At 47.1% G+C, this 22,421-nt stretch overlaps 1 long non-coding RNA gene across 1 annotated transcript; it reads left to right on the top strand.

Annotated features, from left to right (window-relative positions):
- Positions 1–9,440: 9,440 nt before the first annotated feature.
- On the top strand, positions 9,441–14,078 carry LOC148684769 (uncharacterized). The gene is made up of 2 exons (XR_015951686.1): positions 9,441–9,777; positions 12,765–14,078. It is a non-coding gene; the product is annotated as an uncharacterized LOC148684769 (long non-coding RNA).
- Positions 14,079–22,421: the final 8,343 nt, after the last annotated feature.

The following is a 22,421-nucleotide window of genomic DNA, read 5'->3' as shown; positions in this document are numbered from 1 at the left end:
GGCTTCTGCTGAGTCCAAGATCCTGAGACCTAGCTGTCGGCTGTTGAGTTTTCGGTTTTCAGAACTTGAACGGTTTTCCGGAATGGATTATGTTTGAAAACCGAGGTACTACTGTATTGGATTTGTCACCATTCTGCTCATTTGCCTTCAGTAGCAGTAAAGCTCTGCTGGATGAAATACAATTGCCTCTGGTCTATTTTTTGGTAATCCTGCAGCATGTTTATGTTTTTACTCTGCTAACTATATGCTGGAATCTGCTCTGGATCAATATTGAGTAGAATCTGGTGGCAATATATACACATTGTGGCTGGTAGCTGTTGATAGCTGTCAGGGGGACACCCTACAGGGAGCCTCCCCCCCCGTCATCCTGACCAGCACTTTGCCTAGCGATAGCACGAGCAGCGAGTCAGGAGGAGGGAATGAGGAATGGAGCAGAATGGAGAGAGGGCTCAGTGAGGCGCCTGAGCCCTGGCAACGCTACGGGGAACAGAGAGTGCAGGAGGGGCTCAGGGACACTGGTCAAGGGTCAGCAGATGAGGGGCTCAGCGAGACGTTGGAGCCCAGGCGCCGCCCCAGCCAGCAAGAGGGGAGACCTTTCCTTCCGGTGCCCGAATTGAGGTGCGCGCCCACACCTAGGGTGAAGGGGCGGCGTTTTGGGGTGCCCAGGCTTTTATGCTGGCCGAAAAGCAGACAGAAGCCATTGCCAAGTTCTGAAAGTGACTAGGCGGTCATGTTTTCCGATATCTCTGCACTGTAAATAGTATGCACAATAAAACTCTTAAAGACAGCGCAGACTGGAGCGTCTTTACTCCCTGCAACAACCCCCTGACAATAGCCTTATCCTCCAGGATGGTTTTCAGAGCCATCCAAAGTTGGTGGCCATCGCAGCATCATGTGGGGGTGAATTGCATCGCTTAACTGTGCGCTGTGTGAAAATGTATGTCTTGAAACACTGAGCTGCATTGGATGGCACTGGGTTCTAGCTTTATGAGAGAACTAGAATAATTTCTTCCCCACCCACTTACAGTACACCATGAATAATTGGACACACCTCTCTCATGCTGCCCACGTTGTCCTTTCCCCATAACCTACTGCTTCCATAGCATTATATTTTGCGATGACTTGGTATTAGACTAGTGGTTCCCAATTGGTGGTAACCCACCAGGGGACCCATGGCACCATGAGGATCTCAGTGGGGCTCACTGTCAGCGCAGATCAGTGCTTGCAAAGTAACAATTGGGAGTTCATTTTATATACAGAGCGGCACATGTGAGCACAAGTCAAGGTTTGCACTCTTGGTGTTATTTCACTTCCTATTAGAAGTGGGCAGGCTCAGAGTCAGCCCATCTACACCTGAGCTGCAGTGCAGATCACGTAAGTTGGCCCAGGAGAGGGATAGCGGGGCCATAGATCTGTCTAGTTTGATCAAACAATTGATCAAACAAACCAATAGCAATGTCTGGTTAAAGCAAGAACAATTATCCAAGGGAATGTGATGGAGAAGGAGTGTCTGGCACTGGCGGCAAATGTGCTGTATTTAATATTGACAAAAAGTTCCAACTGAGAATTTCGTGCGAGTCCAATTTGGATGCTAGCTTGCAAAGTCAATTTTACACATTCTTTCTCTGCCCGACCTCTTACCGCCATGCGCGAATTCATATATTTGGCTTGTAATCCCCATGGAAATCAATGGGGTTCACCTCTGAGTAGGCCTGTGGTGCTGTTAGACAGTAAGCTGCCACAATTAGCAGTTTGGGAAGGAAAAACCACATGCACTAGCAATGACAAAATAATTGAAATAGATCTACATTTAAAATTGGTACTGAGACAAAGCTTCGTTGTGCATGTGTGAAATCTCACCCAAGTAGCAAAATGATTATTTTAAATTTTAAATGGACCGATGCCACTTCAAAATTCAATGCACTAATTGTACGGAAGATCTGAGGTAAATGTGCAGGAAGATCCTCCTCATAAGAGGCAGGTGATACCCAGATCATTATGGTGGGGAATCTGGTTTGTAATGCAGCCTGGCTTAGTCAACTATGCCTAGAGGAAACAGAGAATTTCAGCATCCATTTTCAGCGCCTTTTAACGGTGACCTGTGCCTGCTTTGGGTCGCCACTTATAATGGAACACAGGAACCCCATTGCCCCAGAGGCGGAGGCTTGTGCAATCGACTGACCTTCCAGTTGTACGGTTTGTCACAGATCTGTTCAAGCTGACAGCAGCACTTGCCGCTATGATGGTACAAATGCAAATCGTGTCTTCCGTCATTTTTGTTCTTCGCTTTTCAAAAACATCCACTCTGGAAGCTAACATTGCTGGTAATGTTAGCACATTATGAAAAGAGGCATGTGTTGCTCTTCAACCCTTTCTAGATCCAGGGTCTCCCCGAATCTGCATTTTGGGACCCACATATTTTTAAAATCCCCAAGCTGCAATTTTTTGTTTATCCTTCTTTCTAAATTAAGGATGGGAACCACAGGCCTTTGGGGCAAAATGCAGCCCTCCAGGGCTCTCAGCCAGGGGTCCAGGACTCTAAGGAGAGCCAGTGTGGTGTAGTGGTTAAGAGAGGTGGACTCGTAATGTGGGGAACTGGGTTCGCGTCTCTGCTCCTCCACATGCAGCTGCTGGGTGACCTTGGGCTAGTCACACTTCTCTGAAGTCTCTCAGCCCCACTCACCTCACAGAGTGTTTGTTGTGGGGGAGGAAGGGAAAGGAGAATGTTAGCCGCTTTGAGACTCCTTCAGGTAGTGATAAAGTGGGATATCAAATCCAAACTCTTCTTCTAAGGAGGGCACACACCTCTCCCCATGGCACGTCCTGCCCCACTCCCTTCTCAAGTGCTTTTCCTTGGGTGAGGTGTGATGCTGAACTGTGATAATGTTGTTTGGCTACCCTGATGGAGGGTGGAGAGAGGGGCATACCCCACAACTGCCCTGATTTTCCTAGCACAGTCCTGTAATTGGTAAAGCCACCACGGCTTCTGACTTGAAATCGGGGCGTCCTGATTTCAAGGCTTTGTTTTCCCTCCATCCCTCGCAGCGCTGCCCCAGCATTGAGTGAGAGAGTGAGTGACCATAGCAGCGGATCATGGAAGCTACATTGGGCCTGAGGCTCACCTGCCATCAGCGTGGTGGACTGGACTCTCCAATTGTAGGTGCTTTGGAAACAAGCCACACAGATCCTGACTCTCTGCCCCTTGCAGCATGGCGGTCAGCTCTGAGCTTGGTGGCATACTCTGATGATGTCTATCACCAGGGTACCACTGGGAGCTGAAGGCAGAGAAACAGGAACCTGGGCTTAAAAGGGCCGTGGTGCAGATTGGAGTCAGCAGGAGTGGTGGGTCTTAAGAGACTTGTAAGATGGGGGAGAAGAGGCACCACGGGGGGCGGGGGCAAAGTCCCCATTGTGTTAGTGGGAATAGCCAACACCCTCTGGGTGTTGTAGGCAACAACTCCCACCAGCTCTAGCCAGCATTTCCAATGCCCAGGGACGATGGGAGTTGTAGTCCAAAACATCTGCAGGGCACTATGGAGTGTTCAAAAGCAATTATTGTTGAAAATGTCTTTGCTCCAGACATTTCCCCCTTCTATTAGCCACCAGATGGTGCTGTTTACATTCTAATTTCTGCAAGCCACCTCTTCATTCTACAATATAGTATTGACCTAAAGACAAATCTTCTCAATGTGAAACATTTAACATACGTACATCTCCCCCCCTCTCTCTGTGTGTCTGTCTGTGTGTCTGTCTGTGTGTCTGTCTGTCTGTCTGTCTGTCTGTCTGTCTGTCTGTCTCCAGTTTGGTTTAGTGACAGTATCTCACCCTGCTGCAGGTGCCAGAGCAATCAATTTTAAACTTTTATTTCAGGCCTACAAGTAAGGAATGATAGAGGGGAAACCAGCTGGACTCAGATGCCTGGGCTTATCTCAGAACACCAACATCTTTCTTTTTTTTGGCAGGTTTCTGAAATGGTTTTGTATTCCCTGCACAACCTCAAGAGTGGAACATTCCTATACGGGGACCTAACCGCCAGCGGTGATGCACTGCAGAACTGGAAACCTCCTTGAAAATTTCACTGCCTGCATTGTGATGATGACTTGAAAGGGAAGAGAGAAAACTCATCTCTCTTCACAGCCTCAAAAGGCAAGACCAAAGAAGTTCCTACTTACACAACTTTCTTTTTGGGTGGGAAGGGTCCCAAAGGAAGCAGTCCTTAAAAGAGCTGGCTTTCCAAATATGAAAGATCACAAGCTTTAGAACTGATCTTGCAGAACTGCCCAGCTCTGTATCCCTATCTACGTAAGGGAAAGACAGCCTTTATCTTATAGGGCCTCTTGCATTATTTCATTACTATTTTAATAACATCCTTGACCATACAAGGCACTTTTCAGCGTGATGTAGTGAAAACATCTTGTCCTTCAGATGGGCCATAGCTCATGGCATCTCCATATAGGACCAGAGGGGATCTTGGTTTGAAACCCTGAAGAGTTGCTGCCAATCGGTGTCAACAATACTGAACTAGACAGATCCACAGTATAAAGCAGCTTCCTAAGTTTTGTGTACCCTTGCCTTATAGAGCTCACAATTTCAATTTCAACAGAGGTGCCAAAAGGAGGGAGGAAAGAAAGAAAGAAAGAAAGAAAGAAAGAAAGAAAGAAAGAAAGAAAGAAAGAAAGAAAGAAAGAAAGAAAGGAGGTCATAGCTGCCAAGTCTCCCGTTTTTTGCGGGAAACCCCTGTATTTTAAACCATTTCCCCCTGGCAGCCCGGATTGGAAAAAATCCTGTAAATCCCCCAGATTTTAGTACCTGCCAGGGAGAATCCTTCTGCGCATGTCGGGTGCTCTGCCCATGTCTGGGCACCAGAAATTGGGTGGCGCTGGCACCGGAAGTTGCTTCTACGCATGTCTGGAAGCAACTTCCAGTGCCAGCGCTGCTGATCCCGGATTTTTCTAACAGGGAGTTGGAAGGTATGAAGGAGGTGCAACTCTGGCTTGTCTATTGCACAGGCTTCCTTTCAGATGGCAATAGGTAGCTGCCGAATGTGCTTTGGCGGCCTGCATATTGGCAAAGCAGCTTGGAGGTGTGTGTGTTTAGTGCAGAGAATAAAACAAGACCCTCTCCTTGCCGCAGCTATTTTCTAGGCACAAGCACTCCTGGAGATGCTTATGGAGCAATCTAGTGCTGGCAGCCCCGCTGGTGAGCCTCTCCCAGGTAAACAGGCATCCTCCTTGTGTGTAGCTCAGTGCCAAGGCAGTGGCTCCACACCAGGAAATCCTTCTTTTTTTTTTTTTGCTGCTTTTCAGCACTGAGAAAACACACGGGTTGTTTGTAGCTCCCTCGCTTCGCCTGGTTTCTATTCCATTTTAATGCGAACGTTTCATCGGAGGTCATTTACTCAGTATGTTGCTGGGCCATTTACAAATATGAGCTGATGAATATTTCATTGTGTTCCCTAGGAATCCCGTCAAAAGCGCCGCTCCATGGCAGAGCATCCACGAGCAGCGTGCTCAACCTGAAGCAGGTTGCCACATGGCTGCTGTCTTCGAGATGTATACTAATTGCTGGCACGGCAGGTGGCAAAATATTTTGTGTGCGCCTATTTTTAAAGGCTGTAAGGTTTATTTCATTCCATCAACACCTTTCTCTGACTGATGCCTATTCCCTCAAGACTTTTAGAAAACTGGATTATTAAAATGAGAAGGGGAGGCTATTTCATTAAAGATCAGTGGCCTGGGGAATGATCTGGCTTGTCCTTGTATGTCAGGGGTAGGGAAGCATTTCAAGGCTGAGGGACACATTCATTTCTGAACAACCTCCCAGCGGCAACGTGTTAGTGCTGAGCAGGGCCAGAGGCAAAATTAGGCAGAAAATGACGTTTTTCTTTGGGCAGAGGTGTTTGGCCTGCAGAGATTTCTAAGGATCGGGTAGAGTGGCGACATTTGGTCCCAAGACCCCATGATCCTCATCCCTGCCATATATGCATGAACAGTAGGTTGTGAAGAGCAGTATTTCATAGGAATTGAATTGAATCTTTCCTTCTTGTCATAGAATTGCCCTCAGGCCTAGATCTTGTGCAAGATAAGCTTTTGGTGCGAGTACCTCTCAGGCCTGAGGACATCACAGTCTCCTCTTCTGACTCGAGGGACTCCAACTGCTAAAGGAAGGCTGGGTCCTTCAAAATGATGAGGCTCTGCTCATCAAAGGCAGGGATAGCACCTGAGATAAAGCTGCTGCTCTTGCTTAAGGTGCAGTCGGAGGCTGACTGCTGCTGAAGCAACATCTCATCTCTGGTCTTATAGAGGCTGCATGGAGCTGTCCATGGTACTATCAAAGCATCACCAAAGGCCATTGTTCTAAACCAGTATTTCTCAAACTTGGGGCCCCAGCTGTTGTCAGACTACAACTCCCATCATCCCTGACCACTGGTCCTGCTAGCTAGGGATGATGGGAGTTGTAGTCCAACAACAACAGCCAGGGACCCAAGTTTGAGGTAAAAACCAGTTCTAAATAGAACATGCAGGGGAACAAGCAGCAGCTTGAGATGAGACAGAAACGGGGAATTAAGAGTCACGTGAAACGTTATGGGTCATGAAGAAAGGACTGAGGGACACATCAGGATGCAGAATTAAGGAACCAGCCAGGAGTCAGAACCAAAGAGGCCAGGGCCTACCATTAGGCAGAGTGAAGCAGATGTTGGGAAGCAATGGGACAGCCCCACAATCCATTTCTTCCTGAGTTCCCAGGCCATTGTCCTCTGCTGTGTGTGTCATAATACCCCTAAACTAGCAAGCTGTGCTCAGGTACACTAATGGAGAGCACCATCCTCTTTCCAGTACTGAATTAAGATTTATTTGCTAGTCCAGTCAGCTATGGTGCATAGAATTGGCGCCAGGAGGAGCCATCTTGTCCTTTGTCTCAGGCAGGAAAATGAATTGAGCTGGACCTGTCAGAGCAAGGCAGACGTCAGGACCACAGAGGAAATACAGGAACATACCAGTGTGCTCAGAAAGACCTTGTCGCTTAAGCAATACTAAACTACAAAACAAAATCCTTTCTTCTACTTCCTACCCGGAAAGATCCAATGGTTGGGTAGATGGACTCAATCTGGAAGCTAAGAAGGCTTCCACTTGTAGTTCACTATATGTGGCAGCCACACACAGATTTTTATAGCGCCTGACCCTGCTACACTCACCGCTGCTGTGCTTTGTGGGACTCCTCCAGTACAGGCAGCAAATTATTTCAAGCCTTCCATGCCTCACCGAATTGTATGTGAAAATGCCCACATAAAGGTCACTTCATCAGCTTCTCTCAGCCTACCCCAAACCTGCATTATTTCATCTGTCCACACAGCAGCTGAAAGAACTGTAGAAATAAGAAAAAAATTCAAATTTCTGAAAACTAAAAAAAACAAAAACAAAAAACCCCCACCTTCAATTTAATAACTCCAGAATTTATACAATCATCTCCCCCCCTTTTTTCGGCAAGCCACTTGAGACCTCCCCAGGTGCTATACATTCCCTCTCTTGTAATTACGAATCTCCCTCTTGAACTTCTTATTCTAGTTATTGTGAAATCTAATCAACACAGAGAGAAACTTTCCCTTTTGACCTTTTTTGACTGTACTTTTCCAGTCCAAAAACATCTTGTACAGAACATTTAACCATTGGTTGATAGCTAGGCATTAACCAGTATTGCAACTGTTTCTAATTCAGAAAAATTAATAAAATGCTTTGTGCTCTTCTCAGTTCAAGGGTGAGATTCCTGCATTGCAGAGGGTTGGACTAGATGACCCCTGGATCCCTTGCAACTCTATGATTCTACGATTCTGTTACCCTAGATGGCAGAGGTGAGTTATGTGCTGTCCACTACAGGGCTCAAACTATGGCACCCATTCCAATCTCAAAAAGCTGCCAGAGCAGGCTAGGTACCTGTAAATTCAGATTTCTGAGCGTTAGGGACTCACGGGGATGAGACTCAAAAGGAAGCACACTTGACCTGAGCACAGGATTGTTGACAGTGCATGCAAGTTCAAATATTTCAATGGATGTTTTTAAAATCAGAGTGCTGACCAAACTTTGTTCATCTAAAGAGGAAAGGGCAGGGTTTCTATGTAGGCTTGGCAAATTTGCAGCTTGAACCTGACGTCAATAGGGTTTACTTCCTAGTCCCTTTACACAGGATTACAGCATTGATATCCTGTCCTTTTAATGGGAGAATTAAAACAAAGAATTTTTGCTGGTGCGTTTTCCAGTAGTAATAGAGGAATGAAAGGAGGAGCTGCATGCAATGAGATTTCCCCCTAAGAGTTCAGGCACCCTCTTCTGTACTGAAATAAGACATTCTAATTCTATGTCCTAAAGCTGGCAGCTTCTAAAAGCAAACACGCCCACTGTTCAAACTTGCAGAGATGTAGCGTCAAGTGACTCAAGGCAAAAATCAAAGATATATCCCCAGTGCTATTTTTCCAGGGTGCGTTTAGTACACCTCTGTTTAAAGCCCTTGCCTTCTAAATCTTATCATCCTGTGTAACAAGACATCTTTGTGAGACAAAAAAATCATTAACCCAGACTCCCATAAACGTCATAATTGTTAAAGTGTCCATAATGGCAAATATGTCTGGTGTCTAATTTCCAGGTGTCTGCCGTGAATAAAACGGCATTTTCATATGGTGAGTGCAGTTCCCAAAGTGGATCCCTGGCCCACTCAGGGCTTGGGTAATGTATCATGCAGAACCCAGACCACATTGGACAACATCTTTGTATCTCCATCCTGCTGGGACATGATGGAGACCAAGAGTCAATACAGTTTCCCCTAGAATTCTAGATTTAGAGCCAAGCTAGACATTATCTAGGCAAACGGGTGTCATAAGAACTTAAGAAGCCAGAAGCCATGTATATACAGTCATGTATTAGTCCCATCCTCAGCAGAAATTAAATCCTAAAAAAGAATAAGAGAATACTGGGGAGAGGACATTGGCAGGGAAGGATTTGAGGAGGAGTGCTTGCATACTCCCTCCTGTGCCGGCTAATTGTCCCCGGCAAACGTCCCATCACTCTAGGGAAGGAACAGACAGGCTCAGTTCTGATTTTGCAAACTGGTGGAAGAGAGGGAAATCAATGAAAAACAGATGGGTGAGGGGGATATATGTAGGGGGAAATCTGTCTCTCTCTCTCTCATCCTTCCGCAGGAGCCCAGGGTGGTGAATGGCTTAAAAATACAACTTATGAAACGGGGAAAAACAAAACTAAAAAACACATTTCCATTCCCCTGAATCCCTACAAATTTCATCTTAATACACCGAGAACAGAGGAAGCTTTTCCTGGCATGGAGAGAAGTCATCAGGAAAGCTCACCCCCCCCCCTCCCAAAAGTGTGTCAGGATAAAAAGCAAGGACAGGAGCTGAGTTGACAACGCTAGCAGCAGGGGCATTGTGAAGAGCTGAGACACTGCAGGGCTGCCCTTTGACCAACAGTCCAGAACTGGCACAGTCTCTGAAGGAGAAGCAGCATCAGGGGAACATGACTGTAGCTGGCATTGCCAGGTTGCCAACCCAAGGTTGCACTCTTACCTTCCGTGTTGCCCATGCAGCAGGAAAGGTCACTGCTGTGCTTTCTGGTCTGGTTCTCCCCATTGCTGCAGGGTGAGGATGGGAAACGAAAGTGCTCCTTGCTTCAGCTGCTGAGGGAGGAAGGTGAGCAATGGAAAATGGAAAAAGAACAGGGCAGGATTATGAAGCAATAATCTGCCCATGGGCTGGTCCTACAATTGGGCAAGGTAAGGCAGCTGATTTGGGATGTCAAGGAAAGTCAGCAGATGGTTAACTAAATGTTTAGTTTTCAATAGTAGTAGTAGTAGTAGTAGTAATAATAATAATAATAATAAATAGCAAACATTGGCTGGGTGGATGGAATCGGTTCTGCACAGTTGAATTTCAGCTTGCTGGCTCAAATTAGCACAGTCAGCTTCTCCACTGTCATTGGCTTTTCTCCCTTGTGTATATGCCATATTCAATAATGTGAACCAGCTTGCATTTGTTCAGCCAGTGGCTGAACCTTTGCTTTAAAAGCCTTTGCTTTAAAAACCTGCTTAGGGGTGGGGAGGTGGGAATCCTTCCTTAGAAGATAGGGCATCTTTTCAAGTTAGTTTTTCCTTTCTTTCCTGCTTTTGCTCAAGTTGCAAGCTGGAATGTTTTTCATGCCCCTCCCAAATAACAATATCTCTCGATTCCTGGGCCATCCACACAATTTCTAGGCATGGGTCTGAGAGCTTTTTCTTTTGTCTCACCTGTTTCCTCGGGGAAAACCTGCTGCATTGGAACAAAGTCAATCTGCAGAAAACCCTATTGATGTTTGCTCTAATTCACCAGTAAATAGAAGTGTGGGCGAGCTCTAACTGAACTTCACAGGTTTTTCTTCTTCTTCTTCTGGATTTACTTACGGCATCTGGAAAATCATTAGAAAGGTGCTTAATTATGGCATGTTGCTGGATGTGCACAGGAGCAAAGCACAGGATGCAGTGGGAAATGGGAAAGAGCAGGGAAGGATTATGAAGCAATAATCTGCACTTGTGCCGGTCCTACCATTAGGCAGGGTAAGATGGTCCCCTCAGGCAGCTGATTTGGAGTGTCAAGGCAAGTCAGCAAATGGTTAACTAAAAGGTAGCTTTCTTTAATGATAATAAACACCCTTTGTCTTGCTCTGTATTTTTTACTGGGCCGAGGGATGTGCTGGCCAGGGCTGAAGGGAGTTGTAGTCCTAAACATATTAAGGGCACCCAGCATAGCGGCCAAGTACCCCATTTCCCCCGGGAAACCCCCGTATTTTCTTACTGTTTCCCGCAGGTGTCCCGAATGGCAAAATACCCTGTATTCCCCCCGGATTACGGAGCTCCTGCCGGCAGCTATGTTCTTCTGGTGCTGCGCTGGCACCGGAAGTCGCTCCTACGCACTTCCGGACATGCGTAGAAGCGACTTCCGATGCCGCTGTGCTCATTTCCAAAATGTCCACGACATCGGAAGTCGCTTCTATGCATGTCCGGAAGTGCATACCGTGTTTCTCATATTATAAGACATGTCTTATATTTATTTTTTCCTCTAAAAAACACACTATGGCTTATTTTCAAGGGATGTCTTATTTTTTTCCTCCTCCTCCTGCCGTGGCCGGCATTCCTGCTGCGCCTATCACTATGTCTTATTTTTGGGGTATGGCTTATATTCCTTGAATGCTTAAAAATCCTGCTATGGCTTATTTTATGGGTATGTCTTAAAATATGAGAAACAGGGTAGAAGTGACTTCCAGTGCCGCGGCGCTGCTGATCCCAGATCTTTAAATCCGGAACTTGGCACCTATGGCACCCAGTTGTCGAAGACTGCTCTAGATGAACTGCTGGTGGTCTGGCTCATGAACCTACTCCTTTAATAGAGTTATACAGGCTTATGAAAGCATACAACAGCTTTCACGTTAGCCTTGGTTCAAACAGCCTTTACACATGTGAATGTCTTTGAAAGTGTAAAATTTCACTGTAATGTCTTCCCCCCCAAAGAATTGTGGTAATGGTTTCACAAACTGTTGGGAACGTTTAGTTAGCGAGGTCTAGGGCCTTTCAAAGAATGGTGAACAACGACTAAGCAGGTTTATTTTCTGCTAGCATTGACAAACACCCTTCCTGTCACCAGGTTTCATAGCTATGGTCACTTAGGTCCCATCTACCATATTGTCAAGCTTTGGGGAATCAGCTTCCTCTCCCGTGGCAGTAAACAAAGGATCAAACGAAAGGAAGGTCTTACCAGTTAGAATCTTTAATAATCATAGTGAGAGAACAAATAACACGTCTCCCTAGAATGGCGGTGCTCCCAATGAAGGATCACACCCCCTCCATCCTTATTAATCTACGTCACTCCTACGTCTTGTAATCTGAGCTTGTACCCTCTGAGCTTTCTGTTCTGAGACTTTCTGAGCTCTTCTTAACCTTGGGGAGAGCGGAGGAATGCTGTCCAGCGACTGTGAATCTGTTAACCATCTCTCTTCCAGTGTTTCTTCTCCTAGCTGTTCCTCATCCAGTATTTCCCAGCTTCTGCCTTCTGAACTATGCCCCTTTGCAAACCACTATTCTAAATCTCTACTGTCCTCCTGCTCCTGGGAAGATTCAGGAGCAGGAGCAGGGGGAGGGGGTGGCTCCCACCATTCCTCCTCAGTGTAGCCCTCCTCAGCACGGTCCCTGGCACTTATACATTTAAAGCAGTGCCATACCATTTTAAACAGTTACGAAAGAATCCTGGGAGCTGTAGTTTGTTAAGGGTGTTGAGAGTTGTTAGGAGACCCCTCTATCCCATAACAGAGCTACAATTCTCAGATTTCCCAAGGAAGAGGGACTGATGGTTAAAACATTCTAAGAACTGCAGCTCTGTGAGGGAAATAAGGTGCCTCCCGAAAACCCTTAACCAACTACAGCTCTCGTGATTCTTTGGGGGATGCCATGATTGTTTGAAGTGGCATGATCCCACTTTAAATGTATAGTGCAGATGAGGCCCAACAAAGGAAGATTCTTGGCAAAGGGGCATTTTAGCAGGATTCAATGGAAGAACCTTGTAAGACGTTAAGCTGTTTTCTTTTCCCTGCCCTACATGAAGAGTGAAGAGGATGTGCCAAAAAATGACGTTGCTCTTTGCACCCAGCTCTTTCCCTAAGAATTTGTTTTCTGGCTCTTCTGTCAGAGCTTTGTTTGCTTGTAATATAATGGAGAATAGTTCTGATTTATTTCAGCTTATGTCAACGGTGCTTAAGAGGACCACCTTGTGGTGTGATTAAAGTGATGCCATCTCGAGAGACTTTGTTCCAGGCTGCTATGATACTTTCCAGTCCCATTCATTTCAGATTACATAAAATGAATAATTAAATACAGTTCCGTTCTCCCTGCATTTCATTCCTTTTGGCTTGAGTGTTATTGAGGAACAGCACCAGGCCCTTGAAGGACTCTGAAGGGCTGGAGGAGGGAAGTTTTGAAACAAGAAAACAAGCGGATCAGGACCTCTCCCCATCCTGTCCACCCCTCAGCATGACAGGAGGCAGGTCCCTGTAGAAGACAAAGTTCCATCCTGCTTAGGATAGCTCAGCACCCTTTCCCCTCTCAGCACATAGCTGAACTATGGAAGTCTCGACAGAGTGGTGCATGCTGTGGTTATTTCCCGCTTGGACTACTGCAATGCGCTCTACGTGGGGCTACCTTTGAAGGTGACCCGGAAACTGCAACTAATCCAGAATGCGGCAGCTAGACTGGTGACTGGGAGTGGCCGCCAAGACCATATAACACTGGTCCTGAAAGACCTACATTGGCTCCCAGTACGTTTCCGAGCACAATTCAAAGTGTTGGTGCTGACTTTTAAAGCCCTAAATGGCCTCGTCCCAGTATACCTGAAGGAGCGTCTCCACCCCCATCGTTCACCCGGACACTGAGGTCCAGCTCTGAGGGCCTTCTGACGGTTCCCTCACTGCGAGAAGTGAGGTTACAGTGAACCAGGCAGAGGGCCTTCTTGGTAGTGGCGCCTGTCCTGTGGAACACCTTCCCATCAGATGTCAAGGAAAGAAACAACTACCTGACTTTTAGAAGACATTTGAAGGAAGCCCTGTTTAGAAATTTTTAAAATGTTTGATGTTTTATCATGTTTTTAATATTCTGTTGGAAGCCACTCAGAGTGGCTACGGAAACCCAGCCAGATGGGTGGGGTACAAACAAACAAACAAACAAAATTACTATTTTTATGTTCAGTTTCGGTTAATTGGTTCTCATGGGAAACTTACAGATTCTTGCTTCATACAATTAACTCAAGGCAGTGTCAATTTACTCTTGGCAGAAAGCCAAGGTCTGCCTGGCCTGGAAACTACTCTCTGATTGGTTAATGACCAGCACTGAACTCTGTTATCTAGGAATGCTAGCACAGTTGTTTCTTGTTGGGTGTTAGGAGTAGGAGTGCTGCGTATGGTTGGAGAGAGAGAGACAGAGAGGATTTATTTTGCTTTGCTTTGTATGCAGAAACTCTGCTGCTTTTATTTTCTTTTAATAAATCCTGTAAATAGTTATTCTGCGTCTAGCCGACTAGTCATTTCCACCTCAACTAGCTTCTGCGCTGTGCAGGAAAACTCTGCTACGTTTGGGCTAAAGCCACTAGAGCTATGCCTGACACTTCAAAATTCTAAGATATTATTTCCCCCAGGAGGCACTGATGGCCACCAACTTGGATGGCTTTAAAAGAGGATTAGACAAATTCTAATCTCAAGGCAGCCCTGTTTAGGGAAGCTTTTAATGTTTGATGGATTTCTGTATTTTAATATTTTGTTGGAAGCTGCCCAGAGTGGGTCAGATGGGCGGGGTATATATAATAAATTATTATTATATTATTATATTATTATTATCATGGAGGAGTGGGCTATCAATGGCTACTAACCCATGCTCTACCTCCACAGTCGGAGGCGGCAAGGCTTCCACATACTAGTTGCTGGAAGCCACAGGAAAGGAGAGTGCTCTAGTGCTCATGTTCTGCTCCTTGGTTTCTCACAGGCATCTGGTTGGCCACTGTGAAAACAAGATGCTGGACTAGATGGGCCATTGGCCCAATCCAACAGGCTCTTCTTGTGTTCTTGTATGTTCTCCTCTGTCCACAAAGCGGCCATTGTCAACCTGTCTCCAGGACTACAACTCCCATCATCCCTAGCTAGCAAGTGCTGGGAGTTGTGGTCGAAAAACACCAGGAGGACATCAGGTTCTCAAAGGCTACTCGAGAGGTACCAAATGTGATCTTAAAGTCTAACTCATAACTGGGTGGAGCTGCAAAACTGAAAGTGGGAGCCAGAGTATGGCTTGCTCACACTTCTTGAATACATCATTTGTTTAAAATGGGGATTGAGGGACCTGCAGCCTTTGAGATGTTGCTGGAGCTCAGCTCACTCTACCCCATTTTGTGTGCAGAAAATTTTTAAAAATGAAATATTTAGCTATTTTGAGGTGCAGCTTACTGATAAGTGCAATGTCCGTTCTCCCTGTAGAAATTCAGAGCTTTTCCACATAGCTTGGCCTGCAGAGCAAACAGAATGTGGTGTATTTTTCTTCAGTGGTGGAATGGACTGTATCACTTCAAATTGTGGGCGGGAAACTTGTCTTGTTGAATGTTCCCTTACATAATACGAAAAGCATCCCTGAAGGCAGAAAACAGCAGAATGGGAGCCTCTCTCCCTGAAGTGCTAGATTTTACATGCAAGGAGTTTATATTAGGGCTGCACACTGGATTCGAATGAGTCCTGAACCAAACTGGGCTGATTCGGGGGAATCTGGGTGTTGGTTTGGGCTGAGACAGCCCTGGATCGCTTTGGGTGAGGCTGAGCAGCCCAGAGTGATCTGTTAGGGAGGCGTGGGGAGGTCAAGCAGGAAGAAGGAGAAATAGCTGCTCACCGCTTGCAATCCATGAGGCAATTCCCTGCCTTTTCGTCTTCTTCTTCAGCGAATACAAGTAGTTTTTATTATTTACTTTTTTAAATGCACAGGGGTTGTTGTTGTTTTTTGTAAACATTTAAACAATGTGCCAGCATATATATATATATTTTCTGGTGGCTTCTTCGGACCACAGCAAGAATCGCTTATGAAGTACTTTTTTTAAAAAACCGCTCGGCATATCTCAATGAGACAATATCTGTTTGAGGTAAGAGAGAACAGTGGCAACCAGGAATGGCTTTTTCTTCTTCTTTTTTGGGGGCGGGGGCGGCATTATTTTATCTCTTGTGGTATTTTGTCACTTGTGATAAACTGAGCAGGGCCTCCGTCAGGCTGGAAGTGCCATGGGGCTACAGCACAGAAATGTAAGATAACCTCAGCAATACATTGCTCTTTGTATCTTCTTGCATTTTGCGTTTCCCGCAAAGATCTTTTTTTTTTTTAAATTTTTTTTTTTAAGAAAAACCTTTATTTACTTATAAAATTTCAGAAAACAAAATACATAAGAAAATACATAGAAAGCACATATTATTCAATTACAAAACAAAACAAAATATATATAACAAATAAGCAATATTTTCAAATTGTACCGTTATAAAATCGGCCTCCGAGTCTCGGTAATTTGAGATTTGATCTTTACAATTTTTACAATCTTGGACCGAGAGGCTCGAGATATAAAAGCCAGATAGGAAGAAAGCAGGGGCGGAAAGAAGACAAAGTAAAGGAGAGATCCCAGGTAAGTCAGTGGCAAGAGGAGGGAACAGGGGGGGGCAAGACAAAAAGGGGGGTAGGATAAAATAAAAAGAGGGAGAACAAGGGAAGGGGAGGAAAAGGAAGAGGAGAGAAAATGGGAAAAGTAAGAGTAGGGAAAGTAAAGGTAAGTATGATGTGAAGTAGAATAAAGATATGACTTCCAAACACTTATCATTGGTTCCCTCTCGTTATTGTGTTCTATTGAGCTTCTCCTTTCTTTTTAATTAAGTATCTTTCTCCACTCCCATCACCTTATTTCTTATTTTCTTGTGTCTCTCAATCTATCCCGCAAAGATCTTTGAATGTCATACGTGGATATCTTTCCTCATCTACAAATGTAACTCCCTGTTGACCAATTTTAGTCATAATGGGAGTGATCCAGTCACATTGAAATCCCCCTGGGAAAGCACCCAGTATAATTATTTTTGTCACAGGCTGGCTGAGTCAGGATTGGCCAAAAATCCGAGGAAGTGTTCCAGTAGGATGTGGGGCAGTGTGCTAGCAAGGACCCTGAAGTTGGGGTTGGGGTCTCCATCAACTTGCTCTGTTGTCTCATCATCCATTTTGGATGTCCCCCTGCCAGCAGAAGGACAATAGGGAGGGATCCAGTCTAACTTCTCTAGGGAGGGAGCTCCAAAGTCTGGGAGCAGCCACCGAGAAGATCTTAGGTCCAGGATTAGCTGAAACAGAAAGGAACAGAGGGTTCCACTGACTAAGTGTAGCAAGAAATTACAGAAACACTTAATGCCTAAAATGAGCCCCCCCCCATTCCTATACAGTGGTACCTCGACATCCGAATGACTCGACTTCTGAAGGTTTCGACTTATGAAGTTGACAACCCTGGAAGTCTTTTTGCTGCGCATACGGTCTGCACATGCGCAGAACGGGTGCTTCAACAACCGAAGACTTTGACTTACGAAGAGCGCCGCGGAACGGATCGTCTTCATAAGTCGAGGTACCACTGTACATAGGACAGCAAAGCGGGGTGGCAGTGTTGGCTCAATGTCTATAACACTTTGACAATTAGAGCAGCTGCCTTTGTTGTATGGGATTAACCATGTGTATTGCCTGAAGTGCCTTAAACCAGCATTTTAGTCCCAATAAAGGAATCACAACGCCCCCAAACAGGACAGGCCCAAGAGATTGTGCTGCCCGAAGCAAAGGACAAGGTGGCTCTCCCCTATTTCCGTATCTCACTTCAACACTGGCGACAGGACATCATGCCCAAATGCAGCAGGATCATTATGGGGATGTAGAACGGACAGTGTGGCAAACACATATCTGCCTCTGATGCCTTGCTGCTGCTCCCTGAGGCAGCTGTCTCGCTCTGCCTACTGGTAGGGCCGGTCCTGTCCCCAAGCTGACGTTTGTGCATGATACTGGTTATTCTTGGAGGCGGTATGCCTCGGAATGCAAGTTGTTGGGAATCGCAGTGCTGTTGAACTCTGGTTCTGCCTTTGGGCTTCTCACGGACATCTGATTGGTCCCTGTGAGAATGGAGTGCTGAACTAGTTGGGACTTTGGCCTGATCCAGCATGGCTCTTGTGATCATTCAAAAAACGAGTTCACTCCTAGCTCAGGCGACATCGATGCAGCAAATTAAGTGAATACCTTGCTGTAGCATTTCAAATGTTCCTTGCGTTGTTTTTCTTTTTCACCAGGATGAAAGTTAGCCAAGCGTCTGTGGAATGCTTATCCAAATGGTATTATTATCCAGACTAGTGTATTTCAGCCCGTTCAATAACGGGCTCTAGAACATCCTGGGGTTCGGAGAAGCGCTTGCGCAGCGCTTCTCCGAACCCTGGGACCTGTCATTGCTGTCGGCGGCAAGGGGACAGGAACGGAGGAGGAGAAAGCGCTGCTTTCTCCTCCTCCGTTCCTCTCCCGCAGCCGCCGACAGCAAGGACACCTCCCAGGGTTCGCAGAAGCGCTTGCACAGCGCTTCTCCGAACCCTTGGACCTGTCATTGTTGTCGGCGGCAGGGGGACAGGAACGGAGGAGGAGAAAGCGCTGCTTTCTCCTCCTCCGTTCCTCTCCCGCAGCCGCCGACAGGAAGCAGAACTCCCAGGGTTCGGAGAAGCGCTTGCGCAGCGCTTCTTCGAACCCTGGGACCTGTCCTTGCTGTCAGCGGCAGGGGGACAGGAACGAAGGAGGAGAAAGCGCTGCTTTCTCCTCCTCCGTTCCTCTCCTGCAGCCACCGACAGGAAGCAGACATCCCAGAGTTCGGAGAAGCGCTTGCACAGCGCTTCTCTGAACCCTGGGACCTGTCCTTGCTATCGGCGGCAGGGGGACAGGAACGAAGGAGGAGAAAGCGCTGCTTTCTCCTCCTCCGTTCCTCTCCCGCAGCCGCCGACAGGAAGCAGACATCCCATGGTTCGGAGAAGCGCTTGCGCAGCGCTTCTCCGAACCCTGGGACCCGTCCTTGCTGTCGGCGGCAGGGGGACAGGAACGGAGGAGGAGAAAGCGCTGCTTTCTCCTCCTCCGTTCCTCTCCCGCAGCCGCCGACAGGAAGCAGAACTCCCAGGGTTCGGAGAAGCGCTTGCGCAGCGCTTCTTCGAACCCTGGGACCTGTCCTTGCTGTCAGCGGCAGGGGGACAGGAACGAAGGAGGAGAAAGCGCTGCTTTCTCCTCCTCCGTTCCTCTCCTGCAGCCACCGACAGGAAGCAGACATCCCAGAGTTCGGAGAAGCGCTTGCACAGCGCTTCTCTGAACCCTGGGACCTGTCCTTGCTATCGGCGGCAGGGGGACAGGAACGAAGGAGGAGAAAGCGCTGCTTTCTCCTCCTCCGTTCCTCTCCCGCAGCCGCCGACAGGAAGCAGACATCCCATGGTTCGGAGAAGCGCTTGCGCAGCGCTTCTCCGAACCCTGGGACCCGTCCTTGCTGTCGGCGGCAGGGGGACAGGAACGGAGGAGGAGAAAGCGCTGCTTTCTCCTTCTCCGTTCCTCTCCCGCAGCCGCCGACAGGAAGCAGACATCCCAGGGTTCGGAGAAGCGCTTGCGCAGCGCTTCTCCGAACCCTGGGACCCGTCCTTGCTGTCGGCGGCAGGGGGACAGGAACGGAGGAGGAGAAAGCGCTGCTTTCTCCTTCTCCGTTCCTCTCCCGCAGCCGCCGACAGGAAGCAGACATCCCAGGGTTCGGAGAAGCGCTTGCGCAGCGCTTCTCCGAACCCTGGGACCCGTCCTTGCTGTCGGCGGCAGGGGGACAGGAACGGAGGAGGAGAAAGCGGCGCTTTCTCCTCCTTCCTTCCTCTCCCCCAGCCGCCGACAGGAAGGACGCGCGCACTCTCCCCCCCCCGCCTCCTCCAACCGCCGCTCCTCACGGCCAGGGAGGGTTGTGAGGAGGCCTTCGCCGGCCTCCACCCCGGCGGGAGCGGCGGTTGGAGGAGGCAGAGTGGGGGGAGAGTGCGCGCGCGCGCAGTCTCTGCTGTCCAATCCCTGTATCCCTGGGGCACATGCGCAGTGACCCAGGGACACACGGGACATCTGGACGCAGGGACAACATGGACATTATTATATAGGATAAAGTACAAGGGCATCATTTCATTTTAATACATCCCCACCCTCCCCTCCTGGTTTTTTTGTTTTTTTATATATATAAAAAAAATCACTCAGCAACATGCAACCGGCTTGAATGGTATTGAATTTCTTTTTTTAGCCTGTAGAATCTAAAAGGCTGCCTGCAAATTGATGGCTTGTTTTAAGACCACAAGAAACTACTTGTCATTATCCATTAACGGCTGCTTTTCTAGCTTTCCCCCTCATTTTGTCAACTTTAGAAAAGTAGATGATGAAGCAAAAAGGTTTCTCTTTTGTTTGTTTGCTTGTTTTTTAAAAATGCGGCCTGCCAATTGATTCCCTCGGGCGCAAAAAATTGAATTATTGAACACACCCTCTCGCTACAGAGGGTTCTGTGCATATTATCAGTGTTTTTGTGCAATCCCATTAAACAATTTCAGGCTAATTCATACATGGTGTTTTCCATTCAGAACAGGACCAAGGCTTTGCACAAGAAACTGGCGCAAAGCAAGTTAAGACGCCATATAGTTACGCCAGATCCAAAAGCCATTCAGCAGTGGGTGGTAAGTCTTTCAAACAGTCTTCGATGCCAAGTCGCCAGGTCGTGTGACTGAGCTGAATGGGGTTCGGATCCAGGCTAAGTCCCCACTCTCTGGTCTAGCCCCCAGAATGCCGCTCTTTGGGGACTTAAACTGGCCTTGGCTCTGTCAGCTTCAGCTAAAGCTTGGCTGAGCAAGTTATGCCATCGTCATCTTCACCTTAATGTTGTCTAAGCGCAGCTGAGCCAGGATCCTGGATCAACCGGAGATCTGCTGTGTTCTAAGCTGCTCACCCAAGCAGATCTTGCCATAGGATTTCCCACAGTGATCTACGAAGGAAAAGAAACATCCTGTTGAAACTTCTCATGCTACATTTCATGCAAATTCAGATTTTTATTTTTTAGTTAAAAAAAGGAAGGAAGGACTTGTAGTGAGGTGGACGGAAGTCACCAGGGCCGTCTTAAGCATATCTGGCGCTGTGACGCGAAGATCCCTCCGGCGCCCCCCCTGCCCCGTTTCCTGGCAGCCCTGCGCCACCCAGCCTTGCCATAGGGCCGGCCCTGGAAGTCACACTTAAAGAATAGAAGGTTATCTATCTGTGATTTAATGTATCAGTGACATATGATGTTGAATTGATTTTTCCTTTTTGTATCTTACTTTATGTGGAATAATTGTATGGAATAATAATGGAATAATTGTAATACAGTGGTACCTCGAGTTGTAGACGCTTCAGGTTACAGACTCCGCTAACCCAGAAATAGTACCTCGGGTTAAGAACTTTGCTTCAGGATGAGAACAGAAATTGTGCTCTGGTGGCGCAGCAGCAGCAGGAGGCCCCATTAGCTAAAGTGGTACGGACCTCCAGAACGAATTAAGTTCTTAACCTGAGGTACCACTGTACTTAATTAAATCCATAAAGTGCATGGGGGGGAATGTGGTTGGGGACCTTGGTGTAGTTCCCAGAATAGGGCTCCTTTTCCCTAAGAAAGCAAAGGATGAGATAAAGTACCACAAAACCAGACTCGGGACATCTTATTATGGCATGAAGTTTCATGGACTCCAAAAATAATCATACTCTGAGCATGCGCCAGGCATGTCAGGTTTTGCTCAACATCGTGTGCGATGTCACAAAGGGAAGGGGCTCTCGTGCACCCACTGAAAGGCCTGGCAGGGCTGCGATAGGCTCTGTTGGGCCCTCACGCTGCTGCAATGGGCTCCAATGGGTGGCGCTGTGGTCTAAACCACCAAGCCTTTTGAGCTTGCTGATCGTAAGGTCAGCAGTTCGAATCCATGCGACGGAGTGAGCTCCTATCGCTTTGTCCCAGCTTCTGCCATCCTAGCATGCCAGCACGAGTAGATAAATAGGTACTGCTGCGGTGGAAAGGTAAACAGCGTTTCTGTATGCTCTGATTTCCGTCACAGTGTTACATTGCTCCAGAAGTGGTTTAGTCATGCTGGCCACATGACCCGGAAAGCTGTCAGCGGACAAACGCTGGCTCTTTCTCCCTGATGAGTGCTGCACCCCATAGTCGAATTCAACTGGACTTAACCATCCAGCGGTCCTTTACCTTTACCTTGTCACCTGCATATTCACAACTCTCAGCAAAATCAATGGTTCCTTACCCTCTGCTCTCTGCTTCATTCCCCTAACTGTGGAACAGCCATGTTCTGCATGGAGCATGGAAGAAAAATGGCTAAGAACTTAGCTTGACTGTTGGTGTATCTAACCAGGGTTTTCGACAGGAGACTTTCACAGCCCTACCTGGAGATACCATGGTAATATCTGGTTGTACTCGAGAAGCAAAAGTAGCCCAGGGAAAGCTTTGATTGTGTGCCTTGGATAGCTTGTTTTGGACCTTTGGGTCATCTTGCAAACAATGAGAAATGGCATCATTTGGTGGCACAAATGTATTGCAGGTGCGTCTTTTTGGTCAGACACTATGGTCTATTGGTCTATTGGTCCTGCTCATGCAGGAAAGTTTTGTGCAGACGTCTGTGTGGTGTCATCTTCATTAATATGCCAACCATTATCTCTCCTCCTCCATTTAATCCAGACTGACCATTTTCACCGGATTTCTTTTTTTCCATCAGATTTTCCATGGAAATGGTCAATTTGAATTAAATGGGAAA

This window comes from Zootoca vivipara, chromosome 8 (genome assembly GCF_965207765.1).
Source record: "Zootoca vivipara chromosome 8, rZooViv2.hap1.1, whole genome shotgun sequence".
NCBI lineage: Eukaryota > Metazoa > Chordata > Lepidosauria > Squamata > Lacertidae > Zootoca > Zootoca vivipara.
This window is presented reverse-complemented; position numbering and strand designations above follow the sequence as displayed.